Raw genomic sequence first — 15,205 nt, forward strand, 5'->3', positions numbered from 1 at the left:
GAGAATTCGCTGCACAGATAGGAGCCATCAGCACCTGGGCTGCGATCACCCCATAAACCACCTGTTTTGTAGCTCACAACAGCTTTGAGTTTGTTTCCCAGTTGGGTCCAAGATGTAAAATTTAACTTGTAAAGCCTCCTGGGATTTGAGCTGTAGCAACTTGAAGGCCTCTGCAAGGTTAGCAACTTTTTTGCACTGAGCACTGAAGAAACCTTTATTTCAGGCAGATACCATCCCCACCCTAAAGCACTCATTATCTCTGAGCCATTTTACACATCACTAAGGGCCTTCATGTACCCTGAATAAAAGCTCTCTGATCATTCACTCTTTGTGATTTCCTTGTCTCCTCATCAATGAATGCTTGCAGGTGTAGTGCTCTCCTTTACCCCCATAAAGGGAGGAAATTCCTTCAGGAAGCAAAGCAAGGTGGTTCACAGACACGAAAGGAAAGGCTCAGAGTAATAACAGAGATACAAAGACCTGAGTAAGTTTGAGAATAGTTACCTATTCTCAATCTGGAGAGACTTGCAATATATAGGAGAAATGAGAAGACTGCAACAGCGGAGAAAACAAATGCTGAAAAAAACCTCATCACAGATGACACAGAAAAGTGACTGAAGCAAGAAAAAGACTATACCAGGAGACACAACACAGTACACAGCAAAACAAGGTGATGGAAGTTAGAAAAGAAAATGAAAAACCAAATGTTCAAGAGACAAATTTAGGTTTTGTGGGTTTTTTAAAAAGTTCAGTGGAAAATGTACCCATAAAATGGTACATATATAAACCATTTTTCTTCCATAACACTGTAATGCTACAGAATATAAATGGGCTATGCTAATAGTAGCTCTCTGAGGTAGGACAAGGTTATTATTTTACATTCTTGGAGCTAAGGTGCTGAAAGATAAAGTGAATCTCAAGAGGGCACAGTGGAAATCTGCAGGTGGAGAAGGGGTCTGAATTTGCTGAGCATCACTGAATTATTTCTCCCTTAGTAAAGTTTCATATATTAAAAAAAAAAAAAAATGGAAGTAGAAGATGGGGTGTGATATAAAAAGTCATTACAGTACAGCAAGGTATGATTTTATGCTGCACAAAATTATTGTTCTACCTTTTTTTTCCTGCTGTTGCTACTCTACTGGGCAACAACAGTATAATCTGTTAGAAAAGCTGCAGCAAATCTACCTGCAGAAGGCTTTAGTAACTTCAGCTTGAAACACTAACATTTACTAAAATTTGAGTGTTTTCTGCCAATACTGATGCAACACATGTTCTGATGGTCCTGTAAAAGGAACAACTGCCAATATACATTTCAAAGCATTTTCTGATTTTACATCTATAATTTACTCTACAGCTCTCCAGTAGTTTCCTGATCAAACAAGTCATGCTCTACCCTGACACACTGATAACTCTTATGTTGCACCAGCATATTGAAATATCTCACAGTGGCCTTTTACATCAAGAATTTCACTGCAATTTCACTTTCATAAGGAACTTGAAGAGCACAATACAGACAATATATTCTTGATCATTAGAGATGAACTATTTGCTTTTTTGAGCATGATTTTATCCTGGTGACTCTGGAGATGGAATTAAGACTTATACAAGGTGGATTTCATAGGGTCAAGGCCCCTGATTCTCAGAAGCATTATGACACCAGTGGACATAACTTTTGCTGAATCTTCTGAGAATGAAGAAGAAGCCAAGTTAAATTGAGTCTTCAGCTTTCAGCAGCAAACTGGACTGGCTGTGAGCAGAGGCAAAGCAGAAATCGTCTAAGGTGGCAGGCTCCTGGAAAGACGAAGCACACATCCCTTAACATCTGTCCACCCTAATTTTGTCCATATTAGGACAGGGAAAAACAGGTTGTCTGAAAGTGCTGCTGCCCCTAAAGTAGGAGTGGAAACTATTGGTAGAATGCTCAGTGCCAGCAGCTGTGATAGCTGACTGCTATCAGTCCCTGGAGGCAGCCAGATTAACAGCATGGATCCTCTAGCTCTCTCCATTGCAATTCCCCACTTTTCTGTGGCAGGCAGGGGTGGCCCTGTCCCATCTGTTATTTTAGGAGGATTGACTGTCAGTTTTGTCTGAGGCGTTGAAAAGTCTTGTGCTGGCTCTAGAATAAAAGGCATGAAAAATGATTATAGTGAGGAATATTTTAAATGAGGAATAATCATGGCATTACTTATATTTAGAAATTATGGGAGCGTCCTTGGTCTCAATGTAGTGTGTAGTATGCTACGTATTCCAAAATGTAGATGACCTTATCAGAGTTTTATTCTCCACTTCTGGCTATCTCAGTTTTGTCTTCTTCTACCCCAAGTTCTTTGTGAATTCAACAATTTAATATTAAAACCATTTTCATTCAGAATGGACGGATGGATGTATGGATGGTCTACCATCACTGTCTGCTTTTGAGATTTAAATCACAAAGGTTCAGTTTTGACTTCAAAACTTCCCTGTGTTTGGGAGATTTTGGTAATTTCCATACCTTTTATCAATGGAATTTCCAGACATTACGAATTCAGTAGCCATAGTCAGAAATTCTAAGTGGAACTTCCCAAGTTCTCTTCCACAACTGATTGATTTTTGTGCCCTGGCAAACCTCAAACCTTCAAACTGGCAAACCTCAGACCTTATGAGATGGAAGTGAACCATTCCTTTAGATTTCTGAATTGTTCTCTTGGTTCATTCTGGGCTTGTGCTACCCCCTCATGTTGCAGCCACTGTTTTTCATAGTGGCAGAATTTTTGAACATAACTGCTTCTCTGGTTTCACAAATCAAGATAGCTTTTTTTTAGTTAATTAATTACTTTTTACAATTGTTCATAAGTGTCACAGTGAACATATTATCACATATTATAAACCCCCTTTTTGTCCTCTGTATTAGGTCAAGGATTGTATTATGAGGCTCATGAGGATTAGATTTCTCACTCCTTATTTCATACTCCTTATGGCTGCTTCCTGTTTGGTATACTACTGCTCTAGGAGAGAGTTTTGCTCAGTCTCAGTCTAGGGCTGCACTCTAGCCAGTTCACAGGCTTCCTTGCTCTTCCTATTTCTGACGTTTTTCTGGTTGTTTGGTTGTTTGGTTGTTTGTTTTTCCCAGATGCAACTTATTCCAAGAGTAAGCAAGCTCTGATGTTTGTATGCACACATCCTTGCCCTTCTTTGTGAAAACCCTTCGAGCACTGTGGTTGGAGGCTTACTTCAGCTTTCCAGTTGGACAGTGGCTCCTGTTATTTCAGTTGTCATTACTGTCAAGGAGCTTGATTGGTTTTTATACTAATCCCCAGTGAAGACTGGATACTTGCTTCCAGTTTTTGATGAACTATTAGGAAGCCACTCTAAAAAAAATTGCTTGAGTTTTTAAAAAATAAAATGGTTGGTGATTTAAAATTATTTTAGCTCTGAGATTAGTAGCATGTAGATGTTATTTAGACTTCATACAAAAAATACAGTAATTTCTTCTTTGTACCACACAACTAGCAACTCCTCTTACACCTGCTTAGTCACATTTTTGCCAATCAGCACAAGCAAACTTCCCAAGGGCAGCACTGATAAAATGGCACACTCCCCATGCCAGTGAAAAATGACCTGCTGCCTTCCCTGTAAATAACCAAACACAGAGTCAGAGGCTGTTTGAAAACCCAGGGCTCACCCAGAACTGTGGAGTGTTGCTTTGCCAGCATGCAGGAGAAGAATTAGTTCATGCCTGTTAGGGATAATCCTTTCCCTGCTAGTAAAGTCATCCCGAGCCAGTGACCCTTTGAAAATAGGAAGGAAATATTTGCCAGCTGTGGTCTTCTGTGGCCCTGCTGGAAGAGACATTCATGTCTCAAGACACCCTGTGCACCCTTGTTTGTTTTCTGCTGATAATCTACTGGTTTCACTCTGTTTCATCTTGTCTCTTCACTGCACCAGGCTGGCTGGGTGGTGAGACACCACAAAATTATGTTAAGCAAGACCTAAGGGCAGACATCCAAGTGCAAGATTGAGAGCAAAAGGGTATAAATAAAGCCATGACAAATTCGCTTCCAGAGTATACTTAAGCATGACTCCACTTCCAAGTATCCCATGAGGGATTTCTTTCGCACTGCTCTGCAGTGACAGCAGAAGATGGTGGATTCATAGTCAGATTTCTTCCCAGATGGTGAGCTCACTTCTGTGTGGCTTCCATTTCTATATGCCTTGTATTCCTCTGGGACTCTGCTTCTGGATGCACATGCAAATGCTGATTACGTCCTGTCTTGAGAGGTACCTCAGATACTTAAAAGGTTATTTCCATGTGAGCCTGGCAGGGCTGCTAGCAAAATACTGCTGATTTTGCCTCCTGAGATCAGAATTGTTGTGCACCAAGAGTATATTCTCCTTTTGTCCTTTGGCAGTCTGATGACAAGATGCCCCTGCCCATGAGATCCTTTAATTCTCATCATGCTCCACTGAGGTTATTTATACAATCACCATATGTCTATTATAAGATATCAGTTGTGTGTGTTCTGCAAGGTTCATGATCACTGGTACCTTAGTGGCATTCTACAGACATCATACTTTAATAACATGGATATCTGATGCTGTAAAATTCATATGGTATGGGTGTTAATGCAACTTGCACCCAATGTTTCAGATGGTGTCTTTTTGGAAGATCAGCTCCTCTCTGCTTTGCTATGTGTCTAGGTACAAAGTGCATTTTCTTCTGATCTAACTGCACTAGAATTCCAGGCGAAGGATATCACTTTAATAGAGCTATACCATAATTCCATTAAAAAAAAAAAAAATCCTGTTTTTTTCTTGAATGTACAGTGCTCCTGGTTCCCTGCAGATAGTCTCCCTTGATACAGAAACCCAGACACTGATTTTGAAGATAGAGTTCATTTTAGACTGTATTGAGGCAATAGACCTTGGTTTTGGCTGCCTTCAGAGAACAGAATTTCAGTCAAGCAGAGCTGATGTTGTAATCTTGGATGATGATGGCATTTGTGATTGTTCAGTGAGTCTTCCAAGGGATCAGCCTACATCTCTGGGTTTGGATGCAATTATTTTCATTCTGACAAAATTACTTGTGGTGTGGAAGGAGATCACGACTAAAGCTGGGGTAGATTTAGATCTTTACCAAACATGAGATGTTTTATTGTTTGCATCATGTCCTGCGTTTTTAAAATTTTCAAAGTCAGCCGAGTAAAAGGCGTGATTTTCTTCTCAGAATGGTGTATGAGGTCAGCTGTCTAGAGATATTTCTCTCTTCACAGTATTTTTAGGAAAGAGGAAAATGTGTAGATTTTTAAGATTATGCTAAAAGAGCCATCATATTGAGATTTTAATTTTAGAAAACAACTGGCTATGAATGAAAGATTTCTCCTCTCTTCCCTTCACTAATTAATTTTTAAAAACACAGCTTGGCTCTTTTTTTTTTTATTCCTAAAATGATATCTGTTTATCTGTGTAAGATAACTGTAAACCAAAATTATGCAATTAATTGATTGATGTGTTTCAAATGCTGTATATGTGGGCTTTTATCCCCTTTCTCTCTCCCACTAATGAGCAAAAGAATTCTATGTTTAGGGGATTATACCACTAGGATCATGAGTTTAATGTGAAGCTCAAATAATTGGCATTGACAGTTTTATCAAACAAGAATAAAATTAGAATGATGAACTAAATGCAACCTAGAGAAATGAGACAGAAGGCAGAAGCAGAGGAGCAGGTTTTTTCCACCTCTAGTGTTTTTGTAGTTGGTGGCCACAAAAGCATCTTTCTGAGATGTATTGCTTGGTGTGGTGGGCTGACCAAAGCAGGAGAGAGGTAGTAGGATCAAAAGTTTTCTCAGGCTTTCCAGCTACAGATACTTTCTGATGAACAGGGCTCCTAATCACTCGATAGAGCTACATGCTTTATGCATCCCTTACCACAGCTTTCTCTTGCAATCTTTGGTTTATTCACATCTAGCGAACTTCATTGTGCTTTCATTTTTTGGAGAACTAAATTTTTACTATTTACCTGTTTGAAAGCAAGCTCTTGTAACACATAGTATAGAGTCAATTGAACATGGGCTTTTAGAACAGTGTATTGACTATTCTTTCTTCAAAGGTTAGACTTTATTTCCAAATTTTGGATGGTTTTTTGTGCTTTTATTTCTCCTTTTTTTTTTTTTTTTTTTTTTTTTTTTGAAATCTAGTGCACGGTGCACTAGAGTTTGATCCAGAATAATCGAAGCACATGCTTAAGGAAAAGAATGGCATGCGGTTCATGAACCCCATAATTAGTTCCCCTTCCTAGCTCTAAGCAGTAATTAAATCTGTCACTTCTGCTCTGCTGATTCATTTATTTAGCTATTTAATTGCTCAGCTCAATACGTCTTTATCTCCGGAACTGCAACATTTTATTCAGGCTAAGGAATAGCAGAAGCCATTATTATTTTTTGTCCAAGGGCACGGACATGTAAAAGAAAAGAACACTAATACTAGATGATTTGGTGGTGTTGTCAGTTTTCACTTATCAAACAAAACAGTATTTAAGGGAAAACTTCAACCAGTGCTTGAGGAGAATTTTCTGTATACAGGTTTCCTTCCCCAGGAAATTATGTCAAATGCAAGGACCCAATGTATCTGATCCAGGTTTCCATTGCCATAATGAGTTAACCTAAAGCACTTCCAGATAATGCATAATTCTCTATAAAACGAGTGATCTGTTGGTGGAATATTTTATAAACAAATTAAAATTGCAAATATACATTATATTGTTTATAAATTAAACAGTATCTTTTCTTTATACATTTTCATTTTGGGACATTGCTCAGTCAGGGAGATTTCTGTCATCTGTCTCTTAGATTTATCATCAAATAGAGCATTTTAATCTGAAAAGCAAATGGCATTTGGAATACTTTCAAGTTTGCATAGACAACCCTTCTGAATACCCCTCTATGAGGTATATTTCCATACATGCAGTTTGTCTCATATTACATTTTTATCAATCCTTAAGGGAGATTGCAAGATTCCTCCACCATTTCTATCCACAGGTTGGAAAACCTGGTGTAGGAAAGCAGCATGCAAAACAATGAGGAGCAGATCACAACAGATCAATACAAACAGAGCCTTTTGGCAAATGGAGAAGGTTTTTTTTATTTTTATTTTTATAACCCTTTTTATTTACCCTCTTTGAACTGTGGAATGACAGATACAAAAATTAAAGATACAAAATCCACCCAGAATTCAGAGACAAGGATATTTTTATGTCACTTCTGGCATCGGTGACTCAGTTCCACCAATTTATTCACCTGCCTGGCTGGCTAAATTTTTATACCATGCACACAGCCTTGCATTTCACTCAATTAGTGATTTATTTTTGCTGTCTTGTTATTCAGTTACAACTGTGCAGTTATTTAAGTCATTGCTCATATTTTTGCCAGGTAAGCTTATTATTCTAAAAATCTTTTACTTGCTTACCTGGAGGTTTTTTTGTTGTTGAAGATTACATCGGGGTTTTTATTCCTTCAGTGAGAGATCTGTCCACTCTTGCAATGCAAACCATGCCTGTACTGCTGCTGTGGACACCCAACTTGGCCATGACTGAAGTAGAGGCAGAAGCCTGTGTAAAGACCAGCCAGTGGAACTGGCAGGGTTTATTAGCCATATTTCATTGAACACCTTGGAAATAAAGCTGGGTGTGCTGCCATAACTCTGGCTGCTGTGCTGGGCTGCACAGACCTGCACCATGCCTGTGCCAGAGTGAGGACCTCTGCTTCCCTCTCCCCCGTCATCAGGGAGAGCTTTGTCAGCCCATGAGCTGGTAGCTACCAGCTTTGCCCCGACAATGCTCAGTCTGTGTTGTTCATGTTGGTGTTATTGTTTTGCATCTGTGCACTCGGGGTTACTCAAAACTCTTTGTTGAAATAAGGAATATTTCTGTCCCTGCTGAATCTAGGAAGTCTGGAAATCTTGTGGGCAGTTTCGTTCTTGCAAGCCTGCACATGTGATTTTTTGGACTAGAGTTTTGCAGGAGCTTCACTTAAATATTCTCTCTTTTAAATGTGTTTCTTTAAAAGATCTTCCAACGTACACTCTTCATTATGTTGGGCACATGCTTAAATTCAGGGAATTAATAAAGCAGCAAAAACCCTCTGTGAACATCCTTTGTGGATAAGGGTGCTTTGAGAATAAGTCTGTATGTGACTTGGTTTAGTTTGAGAAAGCAGTGTTCACTGCAGCAGGACAAACAAGTATGATCAGAGGAGGGCATGGGAATGAAATGGAAAAAATAACATTTTTTTTTGTAGTAGAAGTTGATTTTTGAGTGATGGAAACCTGACAGAGGCAACACAGGGTTAATTTCAGATGGCCTTTATCTCAGTTCTAAAAGAGCATGAGGTTGGTCAATAGGATTAACTACTTTTACACAGATTTGTACATAAACATTGAGGCACAAGACTTGGACATCAGCTGAGTGCCCTCCCTCTGCAATGATTACATTCTTGAACGTCTGGGGAGGGAATTAGGTGACAGTGGCTATTGGCTTCCCCTCAGATGAACCGAGCTGTTGACATCCGGCCATCAACAGACTGGAAATTACTATCTCGAAGGGACTGCAGAGTTTACAAGCAGTCTTATGGGACCAAAACCACTCCCTTCTTCCACTCTGCCCCCCCTCCCCATGCTAGAACCAGTGGCATCCTGCTACTTGCACAGTGTAAACTGGACGTTTTTGAAGTGGTGCACAAGCCCAAGGTCCAGGCACTGCTGGTGGAGGCTCTGTGTTTGATCAAGGGTCCGTGGGCTTTTTGTGAAGTTGGTCAGTTGGTTGGTTGGTTGGTTGTTTTTTTGTTAATTTTAGCTAGCTCCCTGTATAGTTAGAAACTTCAGGCTGGAGTTTCTCCTCACTCACAGCATCAGAATATGTTAGTGTAAAATGTGTCTAAATCAAATTGCATTAAATCCTCCAGTCTTCATATAAATGCACCCCTGTCTGTATTGTACCAATGTATTGATTTACTTATTGGTGTACTGGGAACTTCTTCTTAATGTTTTAATTTAGAGAAGTCACCACTCGTACTATTTGTGTGATGCACCGTATCTGTGGGGTTGGAGGCTACCTCTGCCCAGCCCTGGTCAGTCGACTTGGTTATATAAGGTGCACAAACTTGGGTACCTATAAATATTAGCGAGCAGCTGTCACAAAGGGATTGTGAACGAGCTGCTCGGGACCTCGAAAACATAATAGCTTGGCACCCAGAAATACACAACTTTGATAACACACTACAAGGTCACGTACTGGGGGGAGAGGGTAAGGAGGTGGCAACTGCTTTTAATCTTTGTCTCTTTTATAAAAAAACCCCAACAACCTACTTTTCTTGCTTTGTGTTTCTGGTATACATGGGATATTTACAATTTTTATTACATTAGGATATGACATTCCTGGCCTTGCCAGTGCTTTTGTTTGGATATTTATAGCAGCTTCTGGTCATTGTTGAGCAAAGGCGATTGCCCTGCCCTCTGGCCCTTTCTTAAGCAGATTTTGGGCAGAAGCTCCTCTCATGTGGCACTAATTGAAGTGACTGGCGGAGGGGGTGTTGTGAGCACACTTGTGCTGATCTGCCAGGGTCTAAGCCAAGGGAGGAAGAGAGGAAAGAACAGGGAGAAGGGAGGAAAGAGGAAGGGAAAAAAAAAAAGGAGGGGAAAAAAAAAAAAAAAAAAAAGCCGGGCTTTGCCTCACTCCGGCAGAGCGGAGGGCTGTGAGGGCTGCCGGCCATCTGTCCGCGCAGGGCGGCACGGCGGGAGCTGCGCCCAGGGAGGCGGGAGCGGAGCCGCTCCGCAGGTGGGTGCCGGCCCCGCGGGGGCTCCGCGCTGCGCTCGGGGGTCGCGGGGGCGCCGCCCGCGGTGGGCGCTGCCCCGGGGGGGCGCGGGGTCTTTGTTGTGCGGCGGCGGGAGCCGAGCGGGCCGCCCCGCGGGGAGCCTGGCGGGCCGCGTCCGGCCGCGCCGCCGGCCCGGGACGGGCAGCGCCGGGCCACGTCGGGAAAACTCCACTTGTAAAAGCCCGAACACAACAAGTTGCTGTGTAACTCCTCCGTGCGGAGATGGGGCTGGTTTATCCGCCGCACCAGTGAGCCGCGCTGAGCGAGATCCGTCAGGGACTGTGAGTCGGGAAGTGTGGGCTTCCCTCGGGTGAGTAACCCCGCCTGAGCCGGGGCTCCGGCGCTGGAAGGCGATAATATTATCCGGAGCCCGCTCGGTGTGTGTCCGCGTGTCCCCGGTTAATGGTTTCCTGCAAGTTTAACGTGAAGCGGAGAGAGGCCGAGGAAGACCGCAGGGGTTGCGGAGGGATTAGGAAGGCAGAGGCTATTAAGTTTCTGATGTGCTGTAAACCAGCATCACTGTCAGAAGCAACCAACCTGGAATATTGTCCCATGTTTTGGAATTTGTGTTGGCATTGGAAGTTACCACCTTTCCTTTAAGTGTTAACGTTTCTGGAGGCTTTTCTTGCTGTTGTTTTTGAGTTGCTGTGTAAACAGCCTGAATAAACAACCTTGTCGCTCTGAGAGTTGTGCAGTGGGGAAAAAGTGAACTTCGAAGTGTGTGTTTCCTAAAGAAAAGTTAGAAAATATATGGTAGTTTAAAGTTAACAGTAATAATAGAGGAGTCTGGACTTCATACCTCATTACTATGGTAATTAATATTATTATTTTTGAAGATGAAAGAAATGTTGTTCCTGTGTGTCTAAAACTATGTTTTAATGTCCTTTATGCATCTGTTAGAATGTCCTGTTAGTGGATTTGATTATGTTTAGTGTACAATTTCTATTTGTGTTTCTGATAACCTTCCTAGTGCTACTGGAAAAATAAACACTCAATGCACATTACCTAAACATATTTTAACAGCTCAGGCATAAATTATAGGCTACAAAATTCAGTCATAACTGGCAATTCCTTTGCACGTCTATCTTCAAATGTTAAAAATAAATAAATATGTGTTAGAAGTGTGTGTGTACCATCCAGTCTAGCTGCAGGTCTTGTTTGTTTCTTTTATGTTTCTAGAAGTAGAACAATAGTGAAAAATGGAGTTGAACAGCTGGTAATCCATTTGTCCATTGCTTAATTCTAAAATGATTCCTGGTGCAAAGTTCGAGAACTTCACTGAGAATGGTTCAAAGCAGAGTACAGAAATTGGCCATGCTGAAATCCATCCAGAGTTTATAAAAATAAACAGAAAAGCTGAGGTTTGCTTCCTCATAAACCTCTTAAGAAATATGTCCTGTATCTAGTATGCTACTCGCTGTATTCAAGGCAAGGAAAAACCTTGATGGATCATGTGGGTATTGCTCCATACCGTCCTTATCTATAATCAGGCGGACAAAAATATTTTTACTTTCTTTAGTCTGGAATAGCTGGTTTCTTACAGAAGACCTCGCCTTTTTTCTTTCTCTCATCTGTGTCCTTGCTGCAAAAACAAATCTTGAAGAATATAAACGTTTGTTTTACTGGTTATGTTCCTTATCTCTCCTGCCTTCCAATTTATGCTGGTTTGAATATTTCTGTAATATTGAAGTCAGTTGCCATTACTTCCTTCAAGGACCCTATTTAAACACATTTGTAGAGTGTGTGCAGTATGATAACGTGTAGCGCCATGGATATATTAATTTTATTCTTACATGGCTCAGTCTATTTCTCTTGTTACTTGAGAGAAGCAAGAAACATGATGAACACTCCATTAGTGGTATTGGTAAGAACTGCATTAAAGCAAGCGCACAGTCAGTAAGAAAGTGTTTTTATTTGAAAGCTTCTTGTACCACACAGCGTACTAATAATCACAACCTGTGCCACATATCTTCAGTTCTAGATTGCATTTGCTTTTAGGTTCTTTATAAATACAGTTTTTATTCAGAATAGCTGCATTTCCACCAGATGCCCAGGCTCCTTGCTCCTTTGCAGCCTTTGCAGCCTCTGAATGCTGAGGGAATTTTCTGGGCAAAGGACTGGGTGTCCATGGGGTAGGCATTTCAGGATGCAGCCCTTCTCAGAAGCCAGCCTCGGTATTGTAGGGCACTGAGGTCTGATAATAAAGTGAAGTGAAATGTGGTATTAAAAATATAAGTCAAATCCAAAGACTGCTGTGTTGGTTGGATACCCAAGAGCAAGCTGGAATAGCCACTCTGACAGATTACTGAAAATACGGTGAGCGACTTTTGCAAGCCGTGAGGGAAAGTGCTCCATTTTCTGCGTGTGAAGCCACTTTCCACAGATCCATTGCAGGGCAAGAGACTCTCCTGGTGAAAGGACCGGGGTTCACATCCCTCATGGTGCTCAGTGCTCGGGGAGAAGGACAGGACACGGGGGAGCAGAGGGTGAGGTGGGTCTCCTGCTTGAGAGGGTTGGGAGCCTGGGTCCAAGCATGCTGGGCAGGGACAACTGCATAGGGACCCTGCAGCAGGGTATCACTCCCGTGGAAAGTCGTGGAGCAGCTTGCAAAGCTGATGGGGGATGTGACTGCAGCCACGGGTGTGTGTGGCAGAAGTGGAAAAGAGGTATTTGTGGGAGGGAAGGGTTTTGGAGTGTTAGACGTTGTGGCAAGACACATGGTAGTCGTGGTGTAATGTTTTTAAGGTGGAAGAGAGATCAGAGGTCTGGTGGAGCAAGCAGTGAAGGCAGGTGGGTGACACCAGGAGCCAAAGGTCGTAATGCTCCCCCAGGGAGGCTTTGCAGCTGGATGGATGACTCAGTTTGAGTGCTTTGGAAAGAGCGAGTCAGGAGCAGGGAAGAACCAGCAAGGTTCCCGTTTGTCATCATGGACCAAGGAGGAAGCATTGAGCAGGAGCAGCTGAGCTGAGGGGAGATGATGTGCAGCAGTTACAACTGCAGGGCTGACAGCCAAGAGACAGGGGCACAGAGAATAATCTTTAGCCTTTTCTGTGGCATATGTGAAATTGGGAAGACAAACTTAGAGTTCAGAGCAAAACATAAGGATAGCAACCAAAATGATTCTGTAGCACTGAAGCTGTTTACTCTCATTGCTATTCTCTCCCCAAGATTTTAAGTTAGTGGGATCATCTTCTGATGTTTATAACAACATGATTGGGGATTGTAGAATGCAGAGAAATTAATTTTCTAGACTTTGCCAGATCATTTTACTTGAAAAGAGACCTAGTTACACTTTTAATAACAGATGCACTCTGTTGTAATCATTTGCTAAGCAACAGGCTCACTGTGCTGCCTATGAAGCACAAAAGCGAGGGACGCCTTGACACGTCATGTAAAGCTTACGTAAAGTTTTTGAACAGCAGCAGAAAGAGTGAGTGATGAATGCTCTGGGTTTTGTTCCTTATATTAAAATAGTTTAAAGTTGGGTATTTTTCTCTGCTGGCTGCCATCAGCAATCGAAGTATCAACAGGAGAAAAATGGGTCGCTTGGGTTTTAGCATTAAGCAGCAAATCCAGGGCCAATAGGATTTAGCTGGGATGTTAAGGTTTATTCAGTGCATTTAGTTAATGAAATTGGGGAGGGGAGGAAGAAGGAACAAGTCAGTGTCTGGGCTTGGGGGAAGGGATGAAATAGCCTGCTGCCAACCAAGTGCATCTTAGAGTGACTCCTCCTGATTGATAGATGCTCCACAAGACAAAAAAGAACTGAGCAAAGGAGGTTTTAATTAAAAAAAAAGCAGCTCAATGCCAGCTCTTTTGGATTAAAATCAAGCAGAAAGTCTTCGTAACAGACATTTACCTAATCTAAAGGGTGTGTTTTTACCCCCATGAGTGTAGTGTGTGTCAGCTTGAGAGAGGGAAGAGGGAAATGATAATACATGTGAGCATTTATAAAGTGGTCATAGAGCCACGGAGATGTTCAGCAAGAGAAGTTGTATGTTCATATTCATCAGTCAGGCACAGAAATCAAGTTCAGGCTAACAAACTCCCATTTGAACACTCTGCCAGATTTCTAGCAGACAGCCCATCATCCCCTATGCACACGGGTGGCCCTTTGCTGTGCTCACCCGTTCTCTGCAGCCTTTGTGTCCCCTGCCAGAGGCTGTCATCTTGTGTACACACATGCTGTTCAGCATCTTGACTTGCTTTCTGAGCTCTGAAAGCCTTCAGCACAGAGACACAAAAAACAATTAGTATAGAAAGTCATTGTTATTTAAAATATAAAGGGCTATTATCTATATGTCCAAAAAAAAAATTTGCAAACCAACATGACTTGATCTCTTCTCCCAAGAGAGTTAGTTTGTTGGGTTTTTTAGTTCTGATTCTCTAGTTCTGCCTTCCACTTGGATCAGACCCTGTTTTCCCCAAAGCTGTAATGGTCATTTAGAGTCGGATGAAGTTTCTTTCTTCCATGCACCTCCTCGGAGGTCTGTGCCTGACCATAGTATCTCGATGCTGCTGGGAGTTATTGAGCAGTGATTAAAGCCATCAAAACTCAGCCAGTGACCTCCACAGACTTTCCTCCTGTGGGAGATACAGGCATCAGTGGAAGGGTCTGATTAACAGTATGGAATAAATAAGCAGCAGGTTTACAAAATGAATAAAAAGAATCTATGTACCTGTTGTTCTTGGCATAATTTAGTTGCTCAGAGAGCCTATAGCTTATAAAATTCTGTGAGGAGGATGCTGCAATATTTCTTAGTAGGATTTATTGCAATGACACCTGAAAACTTTCACAAAATGGTCCAGAGAAAAACTTGAATGTGTGATATTTGGTGTTGTTTCTTTTTGACCTTAAAAATGTTTTAAGATAAATGTTTTCAAATAATAAAAAAAAAAAAAAAAGTAGTGGAAATGCTTAGGAAAACTGTACTTTTCTGCTTTGTCCTGTACTGTTTTATTTCTGTTAGATTCAGAGTACATTTACTGAAAAACATTTACTTACATAATAGTTTAGGCACATGTCTGTAATAGGAAAGAATTTGATTTCATTAAAATTAAAAAAAACCAAACCAACAAAAGGACTTGACTCTGATGCTTACAGCAGGGCTTTATGAATGTTCAGCCAAGTTTTAGAAAATGGGGGTGGCTGTGTCAGAACAGCAGTCCCAGGCACGGCAGCAGGAGTCTGGGCAGCTGCACACAGAGAGTGTGGAGGTCTACGAAAAGAATCCTGTCATGTTTTATGTACAAATAGGTACATGTTTCTTGGCAAGCAAATACATATATTATTGCTGATCTTAGGATTTCATGAAATGAAATCTGAACAGTCTGGTTGTCTCAGTGGCACCAAGGGAAGCA

The 15,205-nt window shown here is 41.5% G+C and overlaps 1 protein-coding gene across 25 annotated transcripts in view; it reads left to right on the top strand.

Annotated features, from left to right (window-relative positions):
- LOC138104882 (poly(rC)-binding protein 3-like) overlaps positions 1-15,205 on the top strand; it is a 503,757-nt gene that overhangs the window by 353,159 nt on the left and 135,393 nt on the right. The window contains exon 1 of one of the 25 annotated variants that reach the window (XM_069004170.1): positions 9,496-9,807. The exons of 23 other annotated variants lie outside the window; for them this stretch is intronic. The gene's annotated coding sequence lies outside the window, so the exon portion shown is untranslated. Of the gene's footprint in view, positions 1-9,495; positions 9,808-9,928; positions 10,155-15,205 lie in introns of those variants that run through there. One more of the 25 variants, XM_069004176.1, reaches the window with a different exon arrangement.

Source organism: Aphelocoma coerulescens, chromosome 2 (assembly GCF_041296385.1).
Source record: "Aphelocoma coerulescens isolate FSJ_1873_10779 chromosome 2, UR_Acoe_1.0, whole genome shotgun sequence".
NCBI classification, from domain to species: domain Eukaryota; kingdom Metazoa; phylum Chordata; class Aves; order Passeriformes; family Corvidae; genus Aphelocoma; species Aphelocoma coerulescens.